General features: G+C 38.0%; 1 long non-coding RNA gene across 1 annotated transcript in view; it reads right to left on the bottom strand.

Annotated features, from left to right (window-relative positions):
• Positions 1-5,173: 5,173 nt before the first annotated feature.
• Positions 5,174-21,021, bottom strand: part of LOC123818882 — a 50,386-nt gene continuing 34,538 nt past the window's right edge. Inside the window, exon 5 of the long non-coding RNA XR_006785719.1 lies at positions 5,174-6,212. This is a non-coding gene — a long non-coding RNA (uncharacterized LOC123818882). The remainder of the gene's footprint in view (positions 6,213-21,021) is intronic.

Raw genomic sequence — 21,021 nt, 5'->3', positions numbered from 1 at the left:
ACTTGAGCGTGTAACAGTGCGGGTTTAAATTACCTGCCAATTCTCGAAATGGTTTTCCTGATGAAGCTAAACTGATATCTTGGCATGCTTGGTAAAATTATAACGATATTCATCTTAAAGCCAACAAGTTCCTCAGAGTATTCATTCATTACACTCATTTTGAAGAACTGCTTGTAAGATAGTTTGAGAGAAAAGAAAATCCAGAATCTCAAAATGGCAAAGTGCTTCCACTCTCACGGAGAGTTCATGCATTGTGTTCCCGGTTACCTAGGGGAGATTTTTAAAAGTCAGTTCCAAGGAGTAATATGCTAAAATGTGCTGTGGGCCTTTAAGTAGGAACATTTGAGAAGAGCTCAAATGCTAGGGAAATGGAAGAAAGAACAGTTCTTCTTTTTTATCTCCACCATTTAGCATCAATTAATTACATTGGTTGGTTGGTTGACTTACTAGTGTGTTAGGTTCCTTCCATAAAAAAAGTTAAGAGATCCTGATGTTTGTAGGTCTGACCAGCCCAGGGTCAGAAACCATGGGATCATGGACTCTAGAGTCTGGGAAACATATTTGTATTGTCCCTTTCTTTATTCCCAGTAGGTAGTCCAGGGCCTGCATAGATTCTTTTTTGAATGAGTGAAATAAATACATGGTCAAACCTCTTTTATATTTCTGTTTTATGATCAACAAGATCTTGAAAACATTGTCTTATTCAAGCCATTAGTGCATGTATATTCTTAGTTACCGAGAATTGCATGAGGTAGAAAGAGACTGTTTATGGGAACATAAAGCCACACCTGCAAGGGATTCCCTATCGTGGATGAAAGTGCATAGTTACTGAGGAAGATTTTGCTTCTCAGGGGAAATACACAATAGGAAGAACAGGTTGGGACGAGCATCAGGATGCACCGAACATTTCAGTTCTTTATTACATAAGGTCCTCTAACGCTAAGTGAATGAGTTTGCCAAAGAGACAATACACTGCAAGTTTGTTATTCTCTGATTCCCAGATGGCAAACATGAGAGAGTGAAAACGAGAGAAATGTGTGGATGTGCATAATACAGAATTGGTGACTGCCAGTCAAACCCATGGCTATGGAGACACACAAAACAGTCACACTCAGCTGGACCTATTGTGGCAGGATCGGCAAATAGCAGCAAAACTCCAGAGCTGAAAGGAGAGTGGAGAAACCTGATGGAGAATAATCTATTCTGGGATTGATGCAACTTAGCCTTGACTGTCCCGCACAGAAGTGGTGGGAAGCCCTGACTGGTGTGACTCAGTTAACTGGGCATCATCCCACAACCAAAAGGTCACCAGTTCAATTCTCGGTCAGGACGCATGCCTGGGTTGTGAGTTCAGTCCCCACTTGTGGTGGGAGAGGCAACCAATAGATATTTCTCTCTCACACAGATGTTTCTCTCCCTCTCTTTCTCCCTCCCTAACTCTCTCTCTAAAAATTAGTAAATAAAATCATTTTTTAAAAAAAGTGATGGGAAATGACTGCTCTAACCTCTTTGTACCATAGGGAAGTCCGTCTTCCATTTCTGTCCCATTCAGGTCATATACCTGAGAAGGCCTTACTGAATCCCAGACACAGTTCAATGGCAAGATCTTTAGCCCTTAACATAGCAAAGTATTCCTCTCCATCATTTTGAAACTGTCCTGTTGTGTTGGGGGAGATCTAGAGAGGAGTTCCCAGTAGACTCTAGAGTAACTGAATACAAAAGCTACTAACTATGCAGGGTCACATAGACAGTCAGCAGAGACTAAAGAGTTAGATTTGTGTTCTCAGTGGATTTCGATGGTTCTGCCCACAAACTCCCAGGTATTATTTGCAGCATGGTTCCACTCCCAGGTTCCACCAACTCTACATAAAATCATACTCTGTAACAGAGGAAATGGATTGTGTATTGTTTAAACACTAATGTAAAAAACTGGGTTATTTACAATACTTTTGTTCATCATAAAATAAGTTACTCTTTCTCCTCCTTTTCCACCAAGAACATCTAGCCAATCAAATTAAGCCATTTTAATGTTTGCCAAGCACCAGAAAAAAAGATCCAGGAATTTGGAGTAGGAAAAATGGTGGGGTATTAAGTACCTGTTTTATTCTTTTCTTAGATTATTTGACTTACAGTACTTTTTTTGTTTGTTAAGTCAAGTAGGGTTAACAGTTCTTTTTCTAAGTCTTATAAACCAAGAATGTCATTTCTAAAAAAGGAATTAACTCTCATTAAATTCAATTGTTGATTCATTCTGCTGTTGTAAAGGTCCCAGTCTGTGCCAGGTACTACGTTAGGTTCAGAGAATATTTTAAGGGACAAGACCAACATGATCACTTTTCTTTTGAAATACAGATTTTCCTTTTAGTGTGTTACAAGTAAATTTTACCTCTTTTTAAAGAGTGCTAACTTTACACATTATTATTTTGTTTAGCTGATTGCATTTTCTTTTTTTTTTCTGATTGTATTTTCTGTTTGAGTAAATGAGCTTAATGGGAGCTGAGACATAATTAAAGGGTTGCTAGCCTCAAAGTTGCCTCAAAAGAAATCACTAGAACAATGTACTGAGAAGCAAAAAGTTGAAAAAAAAGATATAAAAGTTATAGTGAGAAAGTTGCAGAAGAGGGAAGAGTTGAGGCAGGTGCAATATTTTGAAAGATAATGACTTAGACATTTCCAGAACTGATGAAACATTAGATTTTAGGATTGAGTTTAAAAGAAAAGAAATCCACACTTGAACACATTTGAGCATAACTATAGAAAAGCCAAAGACAAAAAATTCTTAAAAAGCAGCCAATGAAAAATAGATAAATTACCTTCAAAGAATAACAGTTAGACTGGGAACTGACTTCTCAACAGTAAGCTTATCAGAAGATTGTGGAATATTTTCTTCAGTGGACTAATCTGAATTCTACAAACAGCAAAAGTATCACTAGAATAAGACTGAAATAAAGACATTTTCAGACAGAAAACTACATTAAAGATTTAAAAAAATTTTTTTTAATGTATTCACCTATAGTTCCTCTGACTCCAATCCTAGGAATGCATTTCAAAGAAATAATAGGACAAGCATGAAAAGATATATACACAATACATTTATTGTTATAAGCTTGCTCACTTTATCAAAGATTTGGAAACAAGTGAAATGTACATCAGTAGGGAATTATTGAAATAAAATATGATGCATTCATAATTTATATTAAGAAGATTACATAGTTCTTTGTGTACTCAAGCAGCATAAGTAATACAATAAATAGAAAAAAGAGCCCTCACTGGCATGGCTCAGTGGGTTGGGTGTGTTTCTGCAAGGCGAAGGGTCCCGGGTTTGGTTCCTGGTCAGGACACATGCCTGGGTTGCTGGCTAGGACCCTCACCCGGGCACATATGAGGGGCAACCTATTAATGTTTCTCTTCCGCTCTCTCTCCCTCCTTTCCCCTCTCTCTAAAATAAAATAAATTTAAGAAAAAGAAAAAATGAGTAAAAAGCAGGTTATGGAACAGCATATTTCATATGATCCAATATAGATTAAAATTTAAAATTTCTATTTGTTAGAAGTTTACATGTTCGGAAAAGCCTATAAAGGTAAGCATATAGTCATTCCTGGGGTGTGGAGTAAGAAGAATTTTTCACATTTTCTATTTTATTTGCATTTTCTATCCTCATCATTTTCATTTGGATAAACAAAAGCTATTATTGAGACCTTTAGTATAAAAATTACATTTACGCAGCGAACATGATGATGTTTTAGATCTGGACTTGTTATCTCATTTGGGTAGGCCGTGGTGTTAATGAGCCTGCCCTGAAGTTTCATTTCTGGTGTAGGTCAATTAGCTCTGCACAGAGAATAAAACGACTCTTTTGTACATTGCCTATTAGCCCGAAAAACTCAGCTTTCAAGGCTTTACCTGAGTCTCCTGGCAAGGGACATGGTGTGGAGGTCGCAGAGCACAGAAAATGAAAAAAACAACAACCCCCAAACCATGTCAACCTGGAGGGTAGTGGCAGCTAGCACCGCTTCCACCCTCAAAGAATGATGCGTATCTTATTCTCTTTGAAAAAGCTACCTTTAATATTCCCAGCCACCATGTTTTCCAGCTGATAGTAAGTCAAATCAGACAACTGCATTAAGCAAGAAACTCGTTTCTTAGGGCTCCCTTTCTGTTTGCCTTATTGCCTTCTCCCACCTTCTCTGCTTAGGGGCATTTCCTTCTTTTCCCCCATACACATTTTTATAACAAATGACCTCAAGAAATAGAGACTACCTAACCATGACCTTGCCCCAAAAAAGGAATTCTAATTTTCTCAGTTCTGCTGAGGAGCACGAAAAGTTTCGGGATTCTAATCTGACAGTTCTCAGGCCTGCAGTTTTTACCCTTCGATTTTGCAGCAAGTAAGGCCTGGTGACATTTTTTGGAGGCTTGTCTAATATGGCACCTTCCATATAAGCCTACAGCTTCATTCCAATCTGAATATATCACTGTCAGTTTATAACGGGAACCATGGAAGGATTCTGAGCAGCTTGTTGGATTGTTTGTATTGAATATGTAGGGGTATACATTCCAGCACATCATTGTAAATGATGGACTAGATAAAATTCTAACCAATCATTTCAGAATTCTGGGTATTGGTTTTATCACTGGAAAAGTTATATGGATATATTATAAGGAGAAACAAGTTCTTATATAACCCTCCATGTTACATTAGTGACAGTCCTGAGGCTTTATTAAAAATTATCAGCAACTAGTAATTTTTTAGTGGTTTTTGTTTTTTAGAAGGTATTTTACACATTTATAATAGTTGTACTACCAGAAGTTCTTGTAAGGAAATTTTTTCTTACAAAAAAATTATATTTGCTAGCATTTAATATTCTGATATCCAAGAAAAAAAATTAAAAAGCTCCCAGAAATTTATGACTTGAGTTTTTCTTTTAGAAATCCCTGGATATTTCCTGAATATTTTCTTCTGGAAAATGTGGAAGATATATATGTGATTTGAAAAAAAAAGCATTCCCAAAGTGTCGCAGGTTTGATTCCCAGTCAGGCCACATACCTGGGTTGCAGGCCACGGGCCCCCGCAATCACACATTGATATTTCTCTCTCTCTCTCTCTCTCCCTTCTCTCTCTAAAAATAAATAAATAAAATCTTTTTTTAAAAAAGCATTCTCCAGCCCTGGCCAGGTGGTTCAGTTGATTGGAGCCTCATCCTATACACCAAAAGGTTGTGGGTTGTGGTTAGGGCACACACCTAGGTTGAGAGTTTGATCCCTAGTCTGGGAGCATACGCAAGGCAGCCGATCAATGTTTATCTCTCACATCGATGCTTCCCCCTCTCTCTCCTACTCTCTTCCGCTCTCTCTAAAATCAATAAACGTGTCCTTAGGTGAGGATTTAAAAAATAATTCTCCATGTTTTTTGAGATATGTTGATTACTAGCTAGATAATGAATATAAAAATATAAATTTCCATAGAAAACTATTTGAGATAAAAGTACTGATAAAAGTTTTCTATTTAGAAATTAATTTAATTAACTATTTTAATTAATTAATTATTTAGTTATATATTTATATATATTTATTCACACTTTTATTTAATGAGCTGGTAATCTATACCAAATCTTTAATTACAAAATCATAAGGATGTGATTCTTTAACTTAACAATATCACACTCAAACACATCATATGACATTTTAGGTGAAATACTCAAATTGCTGTCCATCTCATGAGAGACATTCACATACCCTACCAACCACACTCCATGGTGCTACTTCTGCAGGACCCTGTACTTCTACATACAGGTTTTCCCTTCTCTCTGTATGTAGAACATTCCTATCAAACTTTTCATAAACCAAAATGGCATAAAGCACAGAAGCCCTTATCATTGTTATAGGAAACATTTTTGAGTGTTCCCAGATCCAAAATTCAATGCACACACAATGTCTTTATTTTGTTCACATGATCAAAACACGACTTAAGTCCAGTTTTACGTTAGACATAACACTCTTATGAATTCTCTTAGGCTTTTATGATACCTTAGAACACATTTTGCTAACAGATGCACAAAAAATAAATCAAGACAAAACACAGATGCTCACAGACAAAGTTCAAAGCCATGCAGCTCCATGCTAAGAGTAGTTTCCAGGGAATGAGCTCGGTGGTGCTGCTCTTGCCACTCAGGGTATGTAGGTCTCTGCAACAGCTCACAGCAGAACAAACACTGAAATCATAATGAAGACAAAAATATAAAATGTTGGAATGGAATAATAACATAATTGCAAGATCCACTCAGAAGGTTAAATGCCAAAAAAATCAGAGTTCAAAAAAGAGCATGGCGGGGAGCGGTGAAGGGCAAATGCAGACAACTGTAACTGCACAATAAAATAATTTTTAAAAAAGAGCATATACTGGAAGGGGGAGATAGGAGGATATTATCCAAAATGATTTCAAGAAAATTATTTTAAAATTGAATTATAAGAGTGTGCAAAAGGAATCCCAACAAAATGTATGAAAAATACCCATTCTAATGAACATCTCCTTGAAATTTAAGAGCACTGGAGATAAAGAGAACACAATGTTTTCTGAGATAAATAGAGATTTTGAAAAAAAAATGGATCTGAAATAAGTATATCACCAGACAATTCTACAACCACATTTGATGTTAGAACATGATGAAGCAAAACCTTCACATTTCTGAGGGAAATTTGTATTCAACCTAAAATTCCATTCTCAGCCAAACTATCAATCAATGTCAAACTATCAATCAAGTATGATAGTATGTTTAAACATTTTCAGAAATGCAAACTCCAAAAAACTTATCTCCCATTTCAAGAAGTGACTGTACAATGAAGACATAAACTAAGAGAAAGACAATGAATCTTCCAAATGAGGGACCTAGAACTGGAGCTAGAACTTCTAGGCTGATTGCTATGCAGTAGCTCAAAAGAGAAACTTACCCATTTTGGAGTAGGATGATGGAGGACTCAAAAATGGATGCTTATATGAGGCAAGAGGGTAAAATTGATGAAGCGCCAAATATGTTCAACCATATTGAAACTAGAATTCAAAAGGGTCTTATTGATCCCTTTAAAGCTGGGGACCTTAATATTATGATTGTGATATGTAAACCTAGGCAAATTAAAAATAATGGAAACATAGGAATTACTAACTCCAGGAAAAACAAAAGTTGCAAAAGAGAGATAATATAATTATACTACTTAGTTCAGCTCTGAACAGTACTAACAGTCATAGTAAGATAAATACTGATGAAAAATTCAACAAAACTAATAGTACTCTATTGAAACAGGAAACCTAAAAATATATGAAAGAAATATATAATAACTAAAATTGATCAGTTAAGAAATAGCATGAAAAATATAAGAAAGTAAATACCAAAAGATATAGCTAATAGATGTTGTGAAGAACAACACATGTGTATGAAATGTGTGGCTCAGGGACTTATTTTCAAGATTTGTCTTGTAAAGGTATTTTACTTTTTAAACTATGTACATATTACTTGGAAAAAATCAAAATATTTAAATAGAATAGAAATGAATGAAATTTTGAGGGAGGGAGGGAAGGAGGGAGGGAAGGAAGGAAGGAACTAACAAACAATAAAGGAAGGAAGGGGAGGGGAGGGAGGAAGATTCTATAAATGTATTTCATTATATCTACCAGTTAAAAGAGGTGATATGTATAGTCAATCTATGGATGCTAAAAAAAAAAACCCTGATAAAATTCTATACCCATTGCAATATAAATAAAAGAAGAATAGAACAAGATTAGTGTTCTTAACACTAAAATTCAGCAATTTAATCACAACCATAGTCAATGCCTCAAACAAAAGAATTAATAAATTTATCATTGTGATAAATGGTCACAGTATATTGTTAAATGAAAAAGTTTTAATATGCTATCATTTATATATATACATAATACAAAAAAGAAATATGAAACAAAATATAGAATATAGATAACTTTAATTTTTTAGTCCAATATATGTATGCAGTTTTCTACTATTGCAAAAATTCTCCAAATTTTCTAAAATGTCTACACATAAAAATTTTTATACATATATAATTTTTATTAGTGCCAACCTCATTTTGATTACAGAAATGTTCTTATTTTTATTACTTTCCTGAAAAACAGTCTATAACCCATTTGCTTTTCTCTCTTCTATGTTTGGTAATAAATAACTAACAATTATTACCCATAAAATTGAATTAAAATGTTTATTTTTACATTATTGTTCTGCACTTTGGAGGAGCATTGATCTCAGGAAAAACTGTGAAATTAAAAAGATTTATTTTCCCCCTGGCTGGTGTAGCTCAGTGGACTGAGCATGGGCTGAGAACCAAAGGATCACCAATTTGCTTTCCAGTAGGGCACATGCCTGGGTTGTGGGCCAGGTCCCTGGTGCAGGGTGCATGAGAGGCAACCACACATTTTGTTTCTTCCCTCTTTTTCACCCTCCCTTCCCTTCTCTCCAAAAAATAAATAAATAAAATCTTTAAAAAAAGAAAGTAATACATTTCTATGAAAAAATATTACTTAAAAAAAAGATTTGTTTTCATTGGCTGCTTGACTCCCCTCCCTTTTTTTGCTTCTCCCACCTGTGTTGCAGTGTTCCAGGGATGTGTTGGATTCTCTACGATTTTTCTTTCTCATGCTAGCAAAGCAAGACAGGTTCTTCTAAAGCTATTATAATTCGATTTTTCATTAATGTCTTTGTTGTTAACAAAAACTTGTATGTTCCCCACATCGATGCTTCCCAGGGTTCTTACCTAGCCTCTACTTGACCCAAGAAATACTCAGCTGTTCTCAGGCTGTGCGCCCATAACATCCTGTGCATACCTCAGTTTTAGGACTGTAGAAGCATTCTAAGTGGCACCCTGATTAACATACCTAAGCGAAATGACTGAGACTGCCCTTTCCTTTTGTGAAATGTGGCTGATGCCCAAGGCATGCTAAAACCTCCCAGGTTTCAGCTGTTCTCCAGAATAACCACAAACTTCTCCCCCTGCCAGTTGAGTCCTAAATTTACCCAGAAGTTGGTAACATTTCTTCCCAAACCAGTTGTCTTTGCTCTTTTAATTACATAATTAAATTTTATGTTGGAACTAATGAAATACTACATGAAAAGTCGTTTCTGTGGAAACACTTGTGAATATTGTTTTAAAGATTGGATAAATTTGAGTGCTAAAAATAATCCTGTCAAATTAAATGTTGACATAACTATAATACTAGTTTTCAAAACTAATACAACTCTAGGGGGATCCACACCATTATTTTGTAAGTTTCTTCAATTTTTCATTCTTTTAAGAAAAAATACAGACATTTAAGCACATACAATACATTACATATGTAGTTTATATAAGAAAAATATTGTGACATATCAAGATATCAGTGAAAGAATATATAATTTTGTTTTAAAGTAAAATATTAAAAGATATTTTTAAATTCCCTTCTATAACCAAATTTTTATTTGGTTAATAAACCCACTTCTAGACCAAATTGCATTATAAAAGAGCTCCAACTGAACATAAAAATCATTTATTAGTGTATCTGTCCCCCCTACTGGGATGTTAGCTCCTTGAGAGCAAATATCATGCGTTGGTCTTGCTACTCTTTGTTCCCCAGCTCTAAGGAAATTGCTGGGCACTTAATAAATGTTTGCCTCCAAAAAATTTTTAACAGAGCCTCCTTGGATAAATAATATACTGTCAAATTCTTCATTTTTACATTCAAAATTTCCTGTGAAAATTTTATTAAACTCTGAAAATGTAAATGAAAGCCCTTTGGCAAACTCTTTTGCTCGACTTCCTTCAAAAGGAAAAAGAAACCATTTGTCTGCCCCTCCTTATGCGGTTCTTCTCCTTGGAATGCCCTCTTACCAGTTCCAATATCCTGTCCAACCATAGCCCTAATTGAGACAATCATTCAGTGTGAAGGGTTCCTCCTCTGAAATTGCTTCCCTAACTCCTTCCAGCTACTCAGTGGTTGGCTATTTTCATAGTTTGGTGTTGAAGTACAAGTCACGATAAGTCAGCTCCTGTGGAAAATTTTGGACCTGGCTGAGGACCCAAACATGGAACTGAAAGAACTGACTGGGCTTGGAACTAAATGCAGCACAAGTTTGGAAAGGCCAGTGAGCAGCTGAGACAGGGTACCTCGCAACATCATAAACTAAATCATGTTTCAGACAAGAGCCAACTGAAGATTTTCAAAAGCCCAGAGCACATGGAATGTGATCATAGATGAAGGAACATAATCACGAATCTCGGCAGAAGGCTGCCATCCTCCTTGAGTTGTGTTGGGAGCTCACAAACCCCAGTGTGTCTGTAGGACCATGCAGGGGGTGTGACCCCTCTCCCCCAGGGCCAGCCTTGATATGTAGGGAGCAGTGGAAAAGCCAGATTAAAACAGGCCACACATACCTGTGAGCTGGCAGACAGCCAGAACTCAGAAGTATCATAACTACATGGTGAGATGCCTACCGGGCACTGGATGCCAACAAGGATACTTTGTTATGAAAGCACAAGAGACCAGGTGGAAACCGGACCCATGTCTGGAGTAGTGACTGACTCTTAAACCAGGAAGAATGGGGAACTAAAAGGGAGGCACTGAAGCTATACATACTTCCTGCATTAGAAAATGCTCAGGATATGGTTAGATTGTAACTTGCATGGAGAGTATTAGTCCAGCTAGATATTATAACCTTGGAACAGAAGTAAATGGGACAAAGAGCATAGCCTCACAGTTAAAAGAAAATACAAAAACACTCAAACTTAGAAACTGGGCTAATACAATTTTGTAGCATAGCTAACCTAGAGATTAATAGGCCAGTCTTCTAAAATAAGTTTTAAAATACAGCATGTTTTAGAATCTTTGAACAGGTTTTGGTAAGCAGTTGGGTAAAGGGGAACATAATTCTATTGAGCTGAGCACTTCTCGAGAAGCTTTTTTATTCACTATAATAATTAAGAAAAATTTGTCAGTTATCAAGTTAGCATGTCTTAGGACCAAGCATCTGGATGTCTAGAGGGTGTGGTTCCCTAAGACCAGACAAGAACCTAAGTCAACTACTCTTCAGATTCATTAACTATTAATTAAACACCTGAAGGCATTCTTCCTAAATTTGTTTCATTGGTGTTCTTTTTTCATTTTTTATTTTAGAATATTGTAACTCAAATAATTTTGCAAAGAATAAATTTTAACACAATTCTTACATCTACAGCAAAAATCTATCTTCATTTCCCATAAAATATTACCTGGTTTGGGGCATGTTTTCAGAGCTAGAAATCAATTTTACTTATTTAATTAAAAATTTTGAAAAAATTAACTGTCAATTCTATAGCCTTGTTCTTATCTTCATGTTTTGTTTTATTATATCTGCTTCTTAGTGTTAGTTCCTGCAAATCTTTTTAAACATAGGCAGGTAGCAAATTGTAATATAGTAGTTAATAATTATTGAGCACTTATTCTGTGAAAGAACTTATGCTGAATACTTTATTTACATTATTAAATCTAATCTTCAAAAATATTCATCAAATATGTCCTCATATTTGTCATTTGCAAACAAAGAAACTGATATCCATTTAGGTTCAGCAACTGGCTGAAGATCACACAGGTAGTAAGAAGCATAGCTTGTCTCAAATTTTTAAGCTGTACATTTAACCACTATAGTGTGTGTGTGTGTGTGTGTGTGTGTGTTTAAAATACTAAAATGTTCTCTCCTTCATCCCTTTATACAAAATTTTTCATTTACAGAAGTTTATTGAATATTTAGTGCATTAACCAGGGTACAGAGTATTCAGTAGAAATAAAAAATGGGTAAAAATCAATCCCAGGGCTCAGAAACTTATGGTACATTTTAAATATTTTCCAATTAAAATGACAGCTGTTTAAGTGGAAAAAAATAAAGAGTGGATTTTTGGCCCTCAAAGTTAGCCTAAGAAATTCCGATGTTACAGGAAGGAAATCAAGGGGCTCTCACTGCATTTCACAGAGAGTAACACAAATGTTGGGAAGGACAGAATCCAATATCTATTTAATGCCAATAGTGGTTGTGTCATTATCCTTGGCTACGGAACATATTTTTAATATGTTTGCCTATGTGATAAGATTGTGGGTTTCTTAAATGTTGAAAATCTTTTATACTTTCATACTGCCACACAGCCTGGTACGCTGTTGTGCCACTGAAGGTGGTGTTTAATTGAATCGAGATAGGATCTCTTATCAGTGTTTAGCTGTTTTTCATAAAATACTTGGGAAATCTCTCATTTTTCTTTCATCCACAGCACTTAGGCCATTGTAAAGATAAGCAAGCTAGAGTTTGCCCATAATTCTCATTCCCAATGCAAAACAGAGCTCTGTCCCTCTGTTTCTCAAGGGAGTGTTCCAGAGGCTTTTCCATATGACCCTTTTCCTGGATTCTAACAGGACCTCCCCATTACACCGAGAACCATTCATCCAAAAGATTTGCTGACAACCCATTTTGGTAGGAAAGCAGAAGTTTGAAGATTATGTTTTAAAGTTAGGGACTCTGCCTTCCAACAAGAGGATATAGAACCTCTTTAATATTATCACTAGCAAAATATTAATATTAGAAAAATCCTCAGATGAAATATGTATCTTTATTAAAATATACATTCAATTTGATAATAATATATTTTCCTTCTTTGCTATTGGCACAGTTAGTGATAGACTGGCCACCCAAAGAACAAATCCTTGAAGTGCCGTACTGTGGCCCTCCGAACTCCGGTGTTGGCAAAATTACATCGCAAGGTTCGGGATTTATTTCTCCTTTAAGATTTGAACCATACACTTTAGACAGATTTTTCCAAAGAAAAGACAGTATCTTCAGTGTGTTTAACTCTAATAACTGAGTCTTGTAGAATCATGTTATTAAAGTGAAACAATGTATGTTTTCAGTGTTCCATAACTTTGAACTAACTGATGAAGGCCTTCGATGTGATTGTGTATAATTTTATAAAAATAGAATTAACTTATTTAAACTTAAACTAATAACTGTACCTTTTCTTCTTCTTCTTCATCCTATAAATTCTTCATCTTGTTTGTTTGGCTTGTTTGGATTAAGCTTTAAAAATGTCTAATTCACAGAGTTGAGGGTCTGGGAAAATGGTAAAGAGTCAAAAGCTATAAACTTCCAGTTACAAGATAACTAAATTTGGGGGATTTAATGTACCACAGGGCTACTATAGTTAACAATACTATATTGTACATTTGAAAGTTGCTAAAACAGTACATTAAAAGTTCTCATCACTAGAAAAAATAATTTGCACCCATGAGGTGGTGGGTGTTAACTGAACTTATTGCAATCATTCTGTAATACATACATGTATCAAGTCATTTTGTAGTATTCCTTAAACTAATACACTGATATATGTCAACTATATCTCAGTAAAATTGGGGGGATGTCTAATTCAATGAGTCAAGATCTGTGAAATATTTCCTACAAAGATACTTGCAATTTACTTATTTGTAGAGCAACAAAGTAGCATGGCAGGAGTTTTATTTTCTATTTTTTACCCGTTGGCTCAGATGGTAAAGTGATTTGCCCTGAACTGAGATCCTTACACAATAAGAAAGGAACAGTTAAATAGCGTATGCACTAGTGGTTTGGAAAGTGAACAGGCTGTCATCTAACACATGGAATGCTCTTCCTACCGCTTCCTGCGTGGCCCGTCCTGAGGAGTCAGGACTACAGCACTTCCCTGCCCCATACTGCGTGCTGTGTATGGCTTAGCCAGGGTTTGTAAAGCAGAACAGAAGTATTGATTCACTTACTATTATTGGCAAAGAGGCAGATGCCAAGTGTTTAGATACTCTTGAATAATGGCTTTACATTCATAACTGTTCCTGTTCTTGTTGAGAGGCACAGGACTAAGTGAATGGCCAGCGCGTTGTGTTGTATTTTATTTTGTGTCCCATAATTCTGTGCACAGCGAGCCTGCTGCCTCACAAGAAAAACGAAGTGCAGCTCAGACCACCAGTTCTCACCACTGGCTCATTCGTTCTCATTCTAGAATCAACACTTTACCTTCTCCTCGTTAGAAAATTAGCAATGCAGCTCACATTCCTTGGATCCGTGGATCAAGGGAAGAGATAATTTGTATAGATTACCCAATTTCCTGTGGGTGAATGGGGCAACAAAGAGAAGGGAAGAATAGAGAAGGAAAATGCCAGACTAGCCAGAGACAAATGGACCACTGGAAAGTGGTTGGCTGGAATGTAGGGAATGAAAGCCTGAGGTAAGATTTGAAACTGAATGAGTCAATTGTTTAACACTATTTTAAAATATTCGAAAAGGCTATAACCTCTAAGTCAAGCCAATGTTTTTATAACCAAGATATAACCAGAGCAATACAAAGCCATGACTTCTAAAAACACTTGAAATATAATTATTGTAATTCATGTTATAAGGTATGTTGAATAAACCACATATTGCAAATTTTAAGATGTATTTTCAAATAGAAAAGAAAGTATAATGGATAATGAAAACAGAGGAGACATTCTTTCTTAACAGTTAGATGCTTTGATTTGGTCATGGCTGGGTATTGTGGTATAAACTTGAAGTTCTGGTTAATAAAATGGATCACAACCAAGTATAGAAAGAAAAGAAAAAGAAAGAGAAAATGATCTCTTCAGTATGGCTCTATTAACTCAATGTCATATGAACAGACTGGCATCTCCTGTCATCTCAATATAAGACATTACCTAGGAGACAAGGCAAAGCCCAGCTTACTACACCTAGAAGCTGTTAATTATTGGTGACAGAGTTCCTATCTGACAGTTCTCTCCCACTATTAAAATCTTAAAATCTACCGTCTGGAGGAAGGATTCATCCTTTTACCACCAGTCCTGGCCCTTTAACTTGTATAGGCTTCAAACTCAGCTAAGCAGATCCTCACCTTCTCGGCCCAGTCGTGAGCTCAGTCTCCAGACTTGTTTCCGTTGGCCATTCTGTTCTTCCCTGTCCGTGGGAGGGTCAGGAACGATGCATGGACAGGCCCAAGGAAGTTAATCCTTAATCGTACCCGGCTACCAAAGCTTTATGTGTTCCTATGGGTCCGAGGATACGTTTGCTGAGTCAGAGCCAGTAAACATTATTTTTTAGATGACTTTCTCTTTACTCTTGACGCTGGGTAGGAAGAAAGTCACACACTTCAGTGCCCACCTGCCTGGCTGGCCGTCTCACCAATCTCGACCTACACGTGAGCTTCCTGAGCAAGCCTAGGGAATCTCAGGAGTGACGGGCCCATTGCCTTGGGAGAATAAGTTCCTTTTTATTTTACCACAGGTTTGGTTACAAAGAACTTTATGTAAAAACATTTTCTGACTCGACAAAACTGATGGTTGTTTTCATTATAAATTCATTAGTTTGGTTTAATTTGACAAAACGTATTTAGTGATTTGTCTTCACTCTGAGCGAATTTGCTGTCAGTCCACACCCCTCAGGAATTTAACCTCTCGCTAGTGTAGATGACCACTAGGGAAACAACTTTCAGAATATTTACAGAGCAAAATATAACCAAGGACCAAAATAATATAGGACAGCTATGTCAAGGTCAAGGGAAGTTCACTATCTAAATATAACAGTAAAGAGTAAATGGGAAGATAACTCTATAGTCATTTTCTGTCATCAGCATCTGCCTAGTGATTTATTTTAGACTAGCTCTGGCTTCGTAAAAAGCCCGACAGCCAAAGGGCTGGGGAGATCTTTTGAAGTTTGTAATAGCAGCAATAAACTTGAAAAAAAAAAGTTGCTAGCAAGATGCTACACAGCCCAAAGCAGCCCAGACATCCCAAACACGCAGCCGCGGTGGTGCAGTCATCCACCCCACCACAAATTCCTCAGGTCCCTCCAGATGCCACACAGAGACCTGGGGCACTGAATCATCTAAGTAATAGCCAGACTCCAACACAAAGTAGTGCCTTTACCATGTTTTTAAATCTAAAATCACTTAAGATTTAAAGAAAAATGAAAGCCATTCAATTTACTCCTCAAAACTGCAGGAATTCACCTCAAATAATATGGTGAAATTCCTAAGAATCTAAATCATTTTGGTAAGAAAGATGTTGTGGTTCACAAACTGAAACAGGAGAAGTGAGTTGGGGAGAGGCGTTTAATAAGGGACTCTAGAACAATTCTTAGAGGTATTTTTGCATTTACTAAGAAAGTATTATTTAAAAAAATAATGGTGAACATATTAGTACTTTCTGTGTCTCAGGCCCTTGGCATTTATTAGCTCAGTTTTCACAATACTAAGCAGCTCCACAGATGAAGTTTTAAAACTTGCCCAAAGTTTACACATACTAAGTAACAAAACTAGGATTTGTAAACAGAGCCGCATCATTTCAAAGCCACACTCAGCGGTGATGATGGTGGAAGGGTTCGGGGAGGCACAGCAACACCTCCCTTTACTTCCTATACTATCTCCACGCTCTTCTGGAGTTCATTCCTCCAGCTTGTAAGAAGCAGTGATGTCCCTGTAGCTTCCCTGTCATCTTTTGGTCTTTCTGCATCCAGTCATTCAAGCTTGGTTTCTTCTGAGGCTGCACTTATACATTGTTTAAAGTGGAGTCTCTGGGGACTGAATATTAATAGAGCTGTTCTACAAACTGTCACCTGTGTCCTCTGTTGGTCACTGGGAGTGGTTGGGTGATACTGTAGCTCTCTGTCTGTGTAACCTCAGTGCTGGCACCGCCTTCACTGCGGCAGCTGCGTTTCCCTGCCATAATTAATTTCCTGTGTCCTGTGGCTAGGAGGGGGGCATTTTAAACTTCCTTTGCTAAGAAGAGTCACTTCCTGCTTATACTCCACCAAGCTGAATACAGATTTCTACATTGCATAGATTCATAACATTTCCTGTTTTTCACCATTATACTTCTGAGTAGCGGCTGCAATTCATCAGCATTGCCATTAATTACTTTATCCTACAAGTCAGTTTGTTTTAGATTCTATCAGGATCATAGTGAATTATAATTATTTTTTAAAACTATTTTGGGGGGAGTCAGTGCTTGACTTTTACTACTAGTGCTATTAATTTGTAAGTCCGAAGAGGGGAAATACATTGAGACTTGACTTGGGATGGTAAACACATAATACAACATACGGATGATGTATCATAGAATTGTGCACCTGAAACCTGTTTAATTTTAATAGCAATGACATCCCAATAAATTCAATTAGAAAATAAGGCAATGTGCTTATCCATTAATGAAAAAGTAGCAATGTTCCCTTCAAAACTCGATTTTCCACCACCTTTTTGCCATTATCTGGTGTTACTGCAGGGTGGAAAGCACACAGGTTCACAAGCAACAGGCAGAAATCCGCAATCTACACGTGATGCCTCCCAAGCCGGTTGTCTCCAGACAGATCCGTGCCCTCGGCTCTAGTCTGTAGCAGTATCTGCAAAGAGATGTTATCTCCTAGATGTCCCACACAGTCTGCAAACTAAATATTCCTTAAAGATTGCAGAATCAGCTACCTCTTTTATATTCTTGGTCTGTCTTACTAGAACTGCTTCTAACCCATTCATGGGAGCCAGAAATCTAAGAATTGAATACTCTATTACTAAGGTCTGTCCTGTCATTTCCACCTCCTCAATAGCTTTCAATTTAAACCCCTTCTCACCTTCTCCTGACACTTCTTTTGTTGGCAACATCGTTACTGAACACGCTCACCGCACTGCCTGCCACACCCTCCCAGACCTTCCCCATCTCGCCTCTTTTATGAAAGAAGCCTTATTAGTCTGTTTCTTGAACAAGGGCTGCCAATAAATGGACCAGGGCAGACACACCTGTGTCAAGAATCTAGCCAGTGATTAATGAGGTCACTTAACTCAGATCATTCTGTTCAAAAATGGTAACAGCATCTAGCAGGTTAGCTCCTGCTGCAATTTGGATGAGGAGCGTGGGAAGGCTTGACCTATGCATAGAAGCAGGAGAGCAGAGCAGAACTGCTGAGTGAAACCAAGAAGTTTGCATTAGAAAAACAAAGAAGGAAACTCATCCTTAAAGGTGCTAAATTCACAGACTTATCGGTGATTGCAAATCCGGCACACAAGTCCACATAAAAGAATGTCCATTTTTATTAAGAAACTTAGTTTCTATGCCTTGCAACCAGAAGGAGGAAACCCACACTGGTTGAGGGATCAGGAGCTTTGCAGGCACAGTCCCCCTGGTGGGTGTGCAGGTTTGCTTGTGGGGTTGTGGAAGATTGGACAACCCCTACCAGGATGGAGGAGCACGCCATCCATGAGCAGCAAAGACTGAGTGGGTACTGTCCTGGCCGAAGCCAGGCTTTGGTGACTTGCTTTGGAACAATTCCAAGAAAATAAGGCATGTGGGTAAAATTCTCCCTCCTTCTCCCTGCAGCACCCTGCCTATAATGGTAGGCACCACCTTGGTAAAAGTGGTTACTTTTAAATGGAAAATTTGAGACTTTTGAGATCTTCCAAATTACTTGTATTTTCTTTCTGCCCCCACTGCACTGTCCCTGCACTGGTTTGGGGATACAGAAATAAAAGAGCGAAAATGAAAGGACAAAGTAAAAGAAAATGAAATTCAAGAACACCAGAGCTGGATGCTTGCCTCTCGCACGATTAGACAGAAGCAGCGGGAGGCGCAGGCCCTGCTCCCAGGTCGCCTGGCTGACAGCAGATAAGGAAACACGGGGCCGCCATACGACTTGGCTTCGGGAAAACCTTTCTGTTTGTAACTGGTATTCTGAGACCACTTAAAATCAGATCCAAAACTAATAGTTCCCAATGCTGAATTGCAATGTCAAGCTGAATTGTCTGACTTGCCAGGTTTCTATGGTTAAAATTAATGCCCCACTTGGCAAAGGCCGTGATACTAGCAATTGGAACCATCTGAGAGGAGCCACAACAGTCTGGATTTCCGACTCCTGGGTCCCTTCGAATTACATCTCTTGCATTCATCTCTTTCCCCCAAGAATGGAATGAGGTGCAGGCTAGTCATAAGGATTTAACCACAACATTAGATCCAGTAATGTGCAAAATCCAAGTATGGAAGGAAAAAACCACAATCAGAAAGAAAATGACTGGAGTTGTCCCAGGAGTATGGGAAAGAGCTTCATGAGAATATGTAGACATGAATTTTACATTTGCTTAACCAAGGAGTACAAAACATGATTTGAGAAGATCTAGCCAAATTCACTACAAGCTCGAGATGAAAAAGGGGAAGAAGAAGACAATGGCTTTCACCCAAGCGGGCACACGCAGAGCTCTGTGGTACCTCGCAGCCAGATGTAACCAACACAGAGGGCTGGCGTAGGCTTGTAGGCAGCAGATCTTTAGAGGAAATGTGAGCCGGACTGTAGAATTGTGAAAGATTGAGGAACCACGAGGACGAGCCTTCCTGAGCCATAGGTTGGAATCTGCAGTCTGTAATACAGTGACTCCTAGATCCATGATCTCCAGCTAGATCTCGGCCCCGAACGGCCGGCATTCTGTGGCTCCAGGGGTTTCCTGGGATCAGCTGTGACCCAGCCATAACAGCGAAGAGTCAGACCACCAACAGGCAGTATGAAAAAAAGGCCTACAAATGATACCGGGGATAAAGAATGTTAGAACACTTCTCTAGCGGTGTGTTCTACTCAACTGCTCCAAACTAGGTTTCCTATTTGGGCTGAAAGATGCACCCTTCTCTTGATCATTAAAAATAATCTAATAAGAATCGTCTTGGGAAGGAAAACTGCCTTCCTGACTAGGATTTGCAGATAGTGAAAGAAGATAGCTGTTAAAAAACAAGTAGATTATGTAAGTATACCTGCATTAAATAAAACAGCAGACCCAAGTAGTCCTGGCATTTCTCACGTTAATAGAATTAAGCCTTAATCCCCTTTATTTATGCTTTGGGTATTGGAACTATAATGGAACCAAACTAACAGACAGTCCAGTAGAGATTATCTTGGCAGGGAGAAGACTAACAAGCAAAACATCTCCCAGGAATTAGAATAAAGAAAACTGAGGAGTGGGCTGTTCCATTGAGATAAAAGCAGAAACTCTTTATGAAATGAGATTCATGTCACAGATGTGAGATTAGCCAGTGTTGATGATATCCATGTCCCGCCTGCTCGTGAAGCGATGCCCTTTTTCCCAGGGACACCTGAGTGATTCCCATTGGAAGACCCAGGCTATCATTTCTCACCGGATCTTTTACAAGCAGGTCTCACATTCTGTTATCTTCAGTTTTTTTCCTACCCCACTCCACCTGCCATGTAACTTTGGATACTTCTAAATACTACTTCTAAAACAAAAACCCACTCGAGTTATTCTGCCTTCAGACCCATCTGTGACATTCAAAGTGCTTCCGCAGACTTTCCCATTCCTGCCATGCACACACTGCTGCCCGTGCTGCTGGCCTGCCACAGAGCCATCCAAAGAACCTCACAGGTATCACCTCTGTTGCCTTGGTAAACTTACACATTGTTTATTTCCCATTATCCCTTCCTTCCCCTGGCCTGCCTGATTCTACCAACCACACTGAGTGCGTTCTGACTTACACATGACTCAGCCCCCAAATATCACTGCCTCCTTAGGGACCCCTTCACTCACTGGACCTAAAAGAAGATATTTTCCTTCCTTTGTTTGCTGTAGCCCTCTGATCTCTTGGATAGGGCACTGATTACATTGTTGTGTCTTCATTCACACTTCGGTTTCTCCCACTGTCCTATAATATCCTTAAGAGTGAAAAGTACTTTATTTTACATAAACATGGTCATTTAAATCTGTTAGTGATCTTGAAATAGCTTTAAATCCCCAGCACCTGGCAAAGTCACTAGAATGTTGTAATGTCTATTGAAAGAATGACTGGTGATCGTAATGTATTAGATGTTGCCAAAGGTCAGGGCTGAGAGGGGGCCTTGGACCGCTGTGGTGAAAGCTCCGTGTGGAGTTAAGGGGCAAGTCATGCCCCACCTGTCGCAGCCCATCCTTCTGAGAAGCTGACATTCTTTAAAAGTGGATTAAATTTGACCC

The sequence above is a fragment of the Phyllostomus hastatus genome, unplaced genomic scaffold (genome assembly GCF_019186645.2).
Source record: "Phyllostomus hastatus isolate PE091 unplaced genomic scaffold, TTU_PhHast_1.1 phas_contig_29, whole genome shotgun sequence".
NCBI classification, from domain to species: domain Eukaryota; kingdom Metazoa; phylum Chordata; class Mammalia; order Chiroptera; family Phyllostomidae; genus Phyllostomus; species Phyllostomus hastatus.
The sequence above is the reverse complement of the archived record's forward strand: the minus strand, read 5'-3'. Positions and strand labels throughout refer to the sequence as shown.